At 34.6% G+C, this 11,336-nt stretch overlaps 1 long non-coding RNA gene across 1 annotated transcript; it reads left to right on the top strand.

Annotated features, from left to right (window-relative positions):
- The first annotated feature begins 10,228 nt into the window (after positions 1–10,228).
- LOC108367699 (uncharacterized) lies at positions 10,229–10,555 on the top strand. Its single transcript, XR_001848282.1, has 3 exons — positions 10,229–10,271; positions 10,332–10,393; positions 10,446–10,555. It is a non-coding gene; the product is annotated as an uncharacterized LOC108367699 (long non-coding RNA).
- Positions 10,556–11,336: the final 781 nt, after the last annotated feature.

Raw genomic sequence — 11,336 nt, 5'->3', positions numbered from 1 at the left:
ATTGTATTCTACAAACAATTACGAATAATTTGATACCTTAGCAAGAGGCTTTCAGAATTAACTAACTTTTAAAGATAAAATATTCTGCGATCTTGAGCGTAATTTTTATTCCAAAAACATCTTAATTGAAGGCACATTTGGAAAATACGTCGAAACTATCTAAATATTTTTATAACTGCTAGTCCTTATAACGTTTCATATACCTGTAAAATGCTTAAAAAAAAATGTTCTCTAGAAGTGTGTAAAAACCCTGATTTAGTATTTTTAAGTTTCTCCTTCTTGTAGTCAAAATATTTCGAGCCTGGTATCAAATCGATTTTGTTTCGACAAAGGTTGTTGTAGTTGCTCTTACTTAATAGGAGCCTTCTAAACTCAATGGCGTCCCCAGTTTTTCCCGATTGGCTCTACTTTTGTGGATAGCGGTACTTGAAACTTTGCTTAAATTTTAACTATTGTACAAAAAAACTCCCTCAGTTTTAAAGGTATTTTACTAAAATTTTGCACACGTTTGTATTTTAATATTTCCTTCACTATCTCTTAAAATCGTCGAAGTCGTTTCACTCTAACATCTAGCTCCCATACAACTGATTGTTCAGATACGTTGTTTTGCGTTATAACTCCTCCAATTAAGCAGGTGAAAATTTAGTATGGGTTCACTTTAACATATAGCACGCATACAATTTATCATTCAGATATAAAGTTGGAGTTATAGCGCAAAAACACATATCTGAGTAATCAGTTGTATTGGAGCTATATGTTAAAGTGAACCCATTTCGATAGTTTTAAGGAATAATTAAGTTAGTAGAAAAAAACCGTTATGTGCAAAATTTTAGTAAAATAGCTTCAATACTGACGGAGTTATTTATAAAATAGTTAAAATTGAATCATATTTTCAAGTACCGTTATCTCGAAAACCGGAGCCAATCTGGTAAAAGGGGGTATGCCATTGAATTTAGAACGTCCCAATTAAGACAGTTCCACCTTCAAAATCTTTGCTCAAAATTTACAACTTGAACAGCGTAATGTGAACCCAGCTTAACTTTTGAAGCACTTGATGAAAATGAATTACACTTATATTAATCGAATAAAATGATATATAAAACATAGGTGTGCTAACAAATTAAAAATAAAAATTTTTTGGGAAAGTGTACCTATTTTTTTAGATTTTCCGATATACATATGTACGTTCAAAAAGCTACGGCATTCGGTAGGCGAATTCCCTTTGTCTATGTGTGAGTCGAAAGTTTTAAGGACTGCCTTCAAGCGTTGAATTTTTGAGATATTTGCGGCCACTTATAGACATATGTATGTATGTATCAGGGATGTTGCGAATGAGGAATTTTAAACATTCGCGGATGCGGATGCGGATGTTTAAACGCTAACATCCGCGGATGCGGATGCGAATGCGGATGTCAAGTATTTTTATATCCGAGAGCACTTGTGCACAAGGGTATTATAAATTTGTTCACATAACGGGCAAACGAATCGAGATAGATATAGACAAATATATACATAAATGATACAGAATGAAAAGAGAATTCGATTACGCGGTGACTGTCTGTCCGTCCGTCCCTCCGTCCGTCTGTGCACACGATAACTCGAGTACAAATTGAGATATCTTAACGAAACTTGGTATGTGTATTTCTTTTGAGCGTTGGACGGATGGTATTGAAAATGGGCGGACAATAACCACGCCTACCTCTCATATAACGGTAATTTTCAGAAATACGAAATCTGCAATATTTTAGTAACTACTGAAGATAATTCACTCAAAATTGATATTTACAATGAGTTTTAGACGAAAAATAAGAATATTAACAAATTTTGGCAAATGGGCGTAGCCACGCCCACTTATGATTATATGTGTATATTAGGGATGTCAATTTTCGGGGTTTTGTCAATCCCGGGATTTTCGGGATCTGAAAATACAATCCCGGGATCCCGGGATCGTCCCGAAATTCAGGCAAAAGTGCAACACACCTATTATAGTATTTTAAATCAGATTGATATACAAAAGAAAAGTACAATTTATTGTAATTCATTTACATATTTATTAAGGCGATAAATCAGTATTTTCAATCAACAAAAAAAAACATAAAATTTGACAAACATATATGTATGTATGTATGTACATATCCTCATTAATTTATAACATAGTTTTTGTACTACAAGTACAAATGCATATACGGTCACTCACAGAAATATTTTGCATAGATTTTTTTTGCAATATTCAGAATATTTTTCATGGTATTTTTTTTGTTCATTTAAAACAATATATATGTATGTGCAATTTTGAAGTTGCTAAAACATCCCGTTGACATTTTATAGTTTTTTTTGCCACAAAAAAATTAGTTATAAGGAAGAAAATGTCCAACATCGTCAGTAAAAAAATTAAAAAATCAAGGGAGTTTTTAGCAACTTTAAAATTGCACTTTATTGTATTAAATTGAATGGGCTATAAAACTGCATAATAGAATTTTTTGTAAAAATTATGATTAAAAAGTTTGATATTTTTATGATAATTTGGTGAACTTAAACCAACTTTCTCTAAAGTGTGAAATTTTGATTTACATGATTTTTGTTGTAAAATGAGCTATATATTTTTTTTAATTAACAAAAAAATACCATGAAAAATATTTTGAATATTGCAAAAAAAATCTATGCAAAATATCTTTGTAAGTGACTGTATTTGGAACAGCAGTAACTGCCTATGTAACTATATAAAATTTTTTAAATCACTGTTTGAGATCAATTTAAAATATTATCAGTATATTTAAGTAATAATAAAAAAGTTAACACATTTAAGTAAAAAATAAATATAAAAGTGCATCACCTATTCCATTTTGAGCGAAGCAAAATTATACCTTCTTTTGATGGAAATGCGATCTTAAAGAAATTATAGCATTAAGGGTTGCAAAAAATTCTTGTTTTGCCCTTGAGAGGGGATATTTGTGATAAAAATTTAATTGGCTAACAAAAAAATTGTTTCCAGCAATCCCGGGATTTAAATCGACTAATCCCGGGATATTCGGGACTTAAAAAAGACCGGGATTGACATCCCTAGTGTATATCTTGGGAACCGCTCCACCAATTTCTCCCAAACTTGGCACAGTTGTTGGCCTTCACAAAACATACCAAACGGCTTAGAATTTAGAAAATCGGATAATAACCACGCCCACATCCCATATAACGGTAATTTAGAAGCTTCTATAAATCAGTAAATACTTAAGCTAATTTATTCAAAATTAATTTTTGCAATAATTCTTTAGCAAAAAATAGGCTTATAATAAAAGGTTGGAAAATGGGCGCGACCCTGCCCACTTATAACCATATATGTGTATCTCGGTAAACCCGCTATCAATGTGTACCAAACTCGGTATGATTATTGTGGTTGCCACATAAAGGCAAAACGTTGAAAGTTTTGAAATATGACTAAAATTACGCCCACTTTTTTATAACGGTAAATTTCAGAAATGTTTGAAACTTTGATATTTCGAAACTTAAGGAAGCTAACTTTACCCAAAATTGATACTAACAACAATCCCTTGAAAAGAAGTAACATTATTGTGGAATTTTGGAAATTGGGCGTGGTGCCGCCCACATATATCTATATAAGTTTATCTCATTATATCCAACTGAACGTTCTACCGAAGATGTTTGAAATAGACGTAAAACCACCACTGCTTACCATGTAGCGGTAGTCTTCGGAAAGGTGAAAAACATATATTGAATACTTGCGCCGGGTATTTAATGTTCGGCTCCGCCCGAACTTAGACTTTTTTACTTGTTAAGAAATAATTTAGGTGAGTAAATTAGGTGATTTATTTAAATAAAACTGGAAAGGTTAGAAATTTTAAATAATGTTTTTTTTTAGTATTTGAATTTAACAATTGGAACATTGTATTGAATAAAAAGTTTTTCAAGGGCCGTAAATCAAATCTGCGCCACTAAATAACTACTCGCTCGAGGCGACAAACTTGAAAAACTTAAGACTTGACAAAATTGTAAATTCTGTTCGATTGACGCTGCAATAGTCGAAAGGACTTTCAGTTATATTTATTTTTTTTTTTTTTATTGCGGTGCAATAATTCCTTTTTGAGAATTGCATCGGGGCTGCATAAGTCGGATGTATCCTCCTGACTTCCATCTTCACAATCTTACATCATGGCAAGATCGTTGTTTAAACACCGTTGATTTCCAAGGAATTCTTCATTCTCATTCTTTTGGTTGTTTCTGAATTTGGAGAACCTGTAACGTCAACAGCTTTTTTCGATTTTGTTTTTGTAATTCATTTTTAATCCTTTCTTCTGTGACTGAAATAGCTTTTAAGCTGAAATAAGGAAAAACGTTACCACCTCTATTTGTATTTTTTTATCATTTAATACTAAAGAAATTCATATACCAGACCCAAGGTTTGATCTATGGTAATTAATTAACATTTTTTATTGAAATATTTTTCAATGGGTGGCTTTGCTCGTTTAGACATTTCCTTCTTTTGGTAACAAACTTGTTTAATTTGGATAAGCGGTTTGTTTGTTATCCGGAAAAGACTTTTAGTTGGGAATAAAAAGTATTTGGCCAAGTTTAACTGGCAACAAAAAAACTGTTATTTTCGGTCCCTTCAATATTCGCATTCGCAAAAGATCCGCATTGATAATTGCGAATGCGAAAGCGAATGCGAATATTAAAATTAATGCGGAAGCTCCGCGGTTGCGAATGCGAATGCGAATATTCGCAACAACCCTGGTATGTATATTGGTCATAACTGGACAAATGTTGATTTTAAAGTGCTCCAAAATTTAAGGATTTTTCGCATAAATACGGCCTCATAAAAAAGTCCCATGGTGCCAAGTCGGATAATCTCAGTGGCCAAATGACTTCCCTTCAACGGGAAATTATGCGCCTAATAATCCTCTGTTGCAATGAACCGTATCCATGACACTGTGAATGATCAGCGGCTCGTTTATGTAACTCTTCTCTACCGATTATTTCTCTACTGGCAGAGAATATACGTAATTCTCTACTACTCATTAGCAGTAGAGACCAAAGCGGCGAATTCATATATGAGTGGCTTCAGTTGCTTTGTGGTCTGAGCTTTGTATGGATTGAGATGCAGTATATCCAAATGCAAAATATACCATTATGAGCCATAAGACAGTACCATGTTCTTAAAATAACGCGCAATCGACAAATTTGTTTCTTCGGCCACTCCTAGGATTAAAATCCTCACCAAGCGTTTCTGTTGTTGTGACTCTTAGCGTTCACGCAGATATAAAAATTATAGCTGAATGGAGCGCTGGTTGCATGAACAGCATGGTGTTTTCAGATATATGTACAGACTGTGCTATTTAAACTTTATCATGTGGTTGTTGTTTTTTTTTTTGGTTTTTGCTAATAATACTATTTTTAGATTGTTTTATTAAAAACGACCTCAAGCTCAATAAATTTTTTGGATATAATTGTTATAAATAAGGCCATAAATAAGAAAAATAAATAACTTAAAGACGACCACCCCTAAAAAGAATTATTAGCAAAAACCAAAAAAACAACAACCACATGATCAAGTTTAAATGTGTAGCACTGGAATAGCTGTGCTTGATTGTAGTTGGCTTAACATATGAACAAGTGGAAAAAGCAACAACAGTTAACATGGCGAACTTAGCTCAGTGGGTAGGCTGTGGGCTATGGCGGCTGGGGTCGTTGGATCGAATCCCAGTTGAAGAAGTCTGATGAGGAGATGTGGTGGTCTCCGAAATAGCTATAACTTCTACCAAAATTGTAAATTGCGTTTTTTTCACAAAAATTTTCATTAAAAAATGGCCTCAAGCTCAATAAAATTGTTGAATATAACTACATCTACGACAATTTTTCATCCAAGCGACGATATTTGAATGTTACTCACATAATTTCGAACCTGTATGCAAATTTCGGGGAAAAGATATTTTCACAGATCCGCAATTTATTTAAAGTAAATATATCTACCCTACCGCCAATTTCATGTGAATCCTCCCATAATTTAATTTGTGAATTTAAAATATTTCACAATTAACTTAAATTTTAAATTACAAATATTTGTGCAACCACTTCGACACAGTAAAATAAAAAAAATGGGTATTAATAAAATAAATATTCTTAATACTTCTGTGACTTCAGCATCATTCCCCAAAAAATCTATGGGGAATTTACATACCAGTGCTGCCGTTTGCTAATTTTCGAGGGAAGTGACAACACACTAAAACTGAAGTGTTTCGGAGTGACTCGGAAGGAAAAGTGAGCACAATTAGAGGTGTGGGGTTTTTCGATTAGGTAATTTATCACCTGATTGGTTAATCGATTATTTTTGTATCACAATAAAAGTAATCTTTAACCTTTATTAATTTATAATTTATTGTGTTGCTGTGAAAATTTTGTGCTGGAATATCGAACGTTGAGGGAAGAAACTCAAAAATTACAACAGTTCACTGATGATATTAGCTCTAAACTAGAATTAATCGATTATCAGTTCAACAAAGTCATCACTAGATACACAGCAACAGCGTCATCACGAGATTCACTTAAATGTTTAATTTTTTTGTAAAATTTAAGATGTATGAAAACTAAAATATAATTGTTATTTTCAACAAATACTTAGTAAATAATTATATAACTATACATGTGAAAATGAAAATCAAAATGACTTCTTCCAAATAANTGATGATATTAGCTCTAAACTAGAATTAATCGATTATCAGTTCAACAAAGTCATCACTAGATACACAGCAACAGCGTCATCACGAGATTCACTTAAATGTTTAATTTTTTTGTAAAATTTAAGATGTATGAAAACTAAAATATAATTGTTATTTTCAACAAATACTTAGTAAATAATTATATAACTATACATGTGAAAATGAAAATCAAAATGACTTCTTCCAAATAACCGATGCCAGACCGAAGATTTATTACGCGTATTTTTAGTAGCTTTTCGCGAAAAGTTACTTTGCCATACTTACTATTTAACAAGAATTTTAGCAAAAGATAGCTGATTTTGGTTAAATAAATCATATATTTCAAAGAAATTTTTATTTATTTTGGAGATAAATCAAAATTGTGGAAAGTGAAGTAAAACGACTAAAATGGAGTGACGAAGTGAAGGCTTGCAAAGTGAAAAACTTCAATTGAAATGACAGCGGCAGCACTGTTACATTCTGTTACGACCGAAAACATAGTTGACTGCGAAAATAAGATTACGCGTCTTCCTTCGCCGTCAATTATGTTACGAGTCTTTCAAGGCGAGGCTATACAACAGAAAACTTTTTTTTCTTATAGACCCCTTTCAAAAATTTACTGGTTTGTGGATCCCCTACTGATAAATTTCTAAATATTCCCAAAGCTCGTAAAAAAAATTAAATGTGAAAATTAGATCTAACAATGTAAGTTTGCATCGCGGGGGAATTTAAAAACTAAACTCAGAGTGGCCAAAATAAAATTCAAATATTTTCTTGTGTTCTATTTATAAAAATAATGTGATTACACACTTGTATGTTTTAAAAATAGAGCCCGTAAATACATTAAAATTCTCTCTCGCTCAGAAGAGTAATATTTTTTAAGACCACTGCGAGCGCTAGCGTTATTTACATTATCTTCATCATAAACTCATCAAATGATCGGCCCTTTCATGACTTTGTACGTGGAGCATATGTAAAATAGTTTATTTGTGTTAATGGAATCTTTTTTATTTTTATCGCTCCGAGTTTTAAAGTGAGCCGAAAAATATTTATCACATTTTTAAAACACAAGACTTAAAACATCAAAACGGCAAAGCTTTTTACGCCAAACTTTGAATTCAGAAACTTACAATAGAGAAAAGAACGAGCCTAGAAAAATCGATGACAAACAACCAAGCAAGCGCAAAAAGTGTTCCACCGTTTCATTCTCTTCAAGGCAGGATGTCTTTTACGCCTATCACAGTTACGTGTTTGTGCCACGTGAAGTGATCAGTCAGCAGTCCAGCAAGTTGTCTGCAGTGTCGTCTGCTCAGTTAGAGCAAAAAATTAGATATACCTTGTGAGATTGAAGGCAACATGAGTTTTGCCCACCTGCATCCCCTCGATGCCTCTCAGTCATTTCTGAGCGAAGTATTCACCCAGTTTCTGATGGTGGCTTCTATTACCGAAGGTGGGACTGCTTAAACTGGTTGCGAACTGAGGAATGCCTAGTCTGAGCCAACTCTGGTCAAAGGATCAGATGTCTCATAACCAGGTACTCCATAGTGACCTGGCACCCAGAGTAAAACAACCTCGTTATGTTCACCATCATATTTTAGTTGAGACTTGCAGTGCCGAACTAGTTTGAAAGAACTTAGTAGAGGGCTGGTCAATGCCTTAAGTGCAGCTTGGTTGTCACTGCAGTAACGTAAACTCCTTTCCCTCCACCTATGTTCCACCACTTAGTCCATGGCTTTGGGTATTGCAATTCTCAGGTAAAGGTAATGGTGGCGTACTATCCTGTAGCATTGAAAATACACAAGTGTTTAAATCTCTGCCGCTAGCAAATTTTCGCCGCGCCCCACTTATTTTCATACCAGCATCCGGTTCTTTTTAGTCTGCAGGTGGCCTTTAAGGCTTCCCTACGTGAAAACACAAAGTGACGGTAAGTGCAGCAGTGCGCCAAGAGCACTATACAACACTCAAAAAATTAAAGTTAAATAAAGAGGTTAACAAGCAACNGTGCCGAACTAGTTTGAAAGAACTTAGTAGAGGGCTGGTCAATGCCTTAAGTGCAGCTTGGTTGTCACTGCAGTAACGTAAACTCCTTTCCCTCCACCTATGTTCCACNATCGGCCCTTTCATGACTTTGTACGTGGAGCATATGTAAAATAGTTTATTTGTGTTAATGGAATCTTTTTTATTTTTATCGCTCCGAGTTTTAAAGTGAGCCGAAAAATATTTATCACATTTTTAAAACACAAGACTTAAAACATCAAAACGGCAAAGCTTTTTACGCCAAACTTTGAATTCAGAAACTTACAATAGAGAAAAGAACGAGCCTAGAAAAATCGATGACAAACAACCAAGCAAGCGCAAAAAGTGTTCCACCGTTTCATTCTCTTCAAGGCAGGATGTCTTTTACGCCTATCACAGTTACGTGTTTGTGCCACGTGAAGTGATCAGTCAGCAGTCCAGCAAGTTGTCTGCAGTGTCGTCTGCTCAGTTAGAGCAAAAAATTAGATATACCTTGTGAGATTGAAGGCAACATGAGTTTTGCCCACCTGCATCCCCTCGATGCCTCTCAGTCATTTCTGAGCGAAGTATTCACCCAGTTTCTGATGGTGGCTTCTATTACCGAAGGTGGGACTGCTTAAACTGGTTGCGAACTGAGGAATGCCTAGTCTGAGCCAACTCTGGTCAAAGGATCAGATGTCTCATAACCAGGTACTCCATAGTGACCTGGCACCCAGAGTAAAACAACCTCGTTATGTTCACCATCATATTTTAGTTGAGACTTGCAGTGCCGAACTAGTTTGAAAGAACTTAGTAGAGGGCTGGTCAATGCCTTAAGTGCAGCTTGGTTGTCACTGCAGTAACGTAAACTCCTTTCCCTCCACCTATGTTCCACCACTTAGTCCATGGCTTTGGGTATTGCAATTCTCAGGTAAAGGTAATGGTGGCGTACTATCCTGTAGCATTGAAAATACACAAGTGTTTAAATCTCCGCCCCACTTATTTTCATACCAGCATCCGGTTCTTTTTAGTCTGCAGGTGGCCTTTAAGGCTTCCCTACGTGAAAACACAAAGTGACGGTAAGTGCAGCAGTGCGCCAAGAGCACTATACAACACTCAAAAAATTAAAGTTAAATAAAGAGGTTAACAAGCAACCAATTTGGTTCTTTACATCGAAATAAGATACATTTTCGTGGACCCCATTTACATCTCATGGACCCCCATATTTTGTTCACGTCACCGTGGACCCCGTCGAGTCTTCCGTGACCCCTGGGGGTCCACCTGGACCACTTTTCTATCCCTGCTATACAATGTGGTGTACTTGGCGAATTTAGATTACAACAACAAGAACCATGATGCAATAATGAAAGGTGTTATACGTAGGCAACTTCTCGCTCTAATCCGCCATCTTGAACTACGTTAGGAGAAACTGTGTTGTTTCTTTGCTAATTTCACTGAACATTTCCCAAAATATTAGAAAAAAATTCTAAACAAGCTACATTGATTCCATTTTCGTTGTTCGTTTTGTTCTTATTCGCTGACATTTGTTTTCTAATTGCTTGAAATTTGGTAAGTATTGTAATAAAACCGAATTATTTTACAAATTAATTATAATTTTGCATTTATTAGGTAATTTCCTTAGTGTTTTCCTGGCCGACCTGTGCTGGTATTGTAATTAAGAGCTAATACACGTAAGTTACAACATATTATTTTGACTTCATTGATGAACCATTCCATTTGCAGCATTCTCTGGTGAACTGCAGCTGCGGCCGAATTTGATTGTGTGCATCATCCTGCAGATATTTTGAAGTAAGTTGGAACCAGCTCTTTGTTATTTCAAAACCTAATGAACCATTTATTNAAATATAGGCCAAAAAACGAAGAATTTTCAAAATTTTTAGAAAAGAATTTGGCCGCTATACTCAGAGTTTTGAATCGTGACATTTTTTTTCTCGAGAACACGAATTGATCTAGTAAAACTGAGCATGAGGCATTATTGGTATGGTCAACAGCTATGAAACCTGATATATGCGCACAAGAAGCCCATATGAAAGCGGGGGACAAAAGATCACACGTAAATTAATTCATCTATTTGGCCTGTACAATATAAGGGAAACATTTCAAATTCACAAGGGATAATTTTCTTAGTGATGCGGCTTATATAAGGAGTTATATATGCCATACTGTTCTAGCTGGGTATTCATCAGCTCAAAAATTTTAAGCATATTATCATATTCCTGTGAATAAAAACACGCCTTATTATATTATTTTAATTATCTACAACTTTATGAGACTACCAAGCCATATGTATACCTATTCAGATAATCGGAACGCTGTTGAGAAGGCATACAATTTAGTACTTTTTCAACTAAAGGGCTTTTTTTCTTCCCGTTTTTCTTGTACTTCCAAAATACAATATTGACCTAAGGTAGTTCGATTTCGAGCTGTCACAACGTACAACACCTTTCATTATTGCATCATGGTCAAGAACCATATGTATTTTGTATTGCGGATGTTGTGTCAAATCTCAATTCGCCCCAACGTTGACATGAATTTTGTTTTTGCTTTGATGGCTGTGCTGTCAAATCAGTAAAAGCAAAAACAAAATACATTTCAGGCAAATATATCAGCTGA

Source organism: Rhagoletis zephyria, unplaced genomic scaffold, assembly GCF_001687245.7.
Source record: "Rhagoletis zephyria isolate East Lansing unplaced genomic scaffold, Rhagoletis_zephyria_1.1 Rzeph_scaffold_02779, whole genome shotgun sequence".
Taxonomy (NCBI): domain Eukaryota; kingdom Metazoa; phylum Arthropoda; class Insecta; order Diptera; family Tephritidae; genus Rhagoletis; species Rhagoletis zephyria.
Note: the sequence above shows the minus strand (reverse complement) of the source record. Positions and strands in the feature narration are given on the sequence as shown.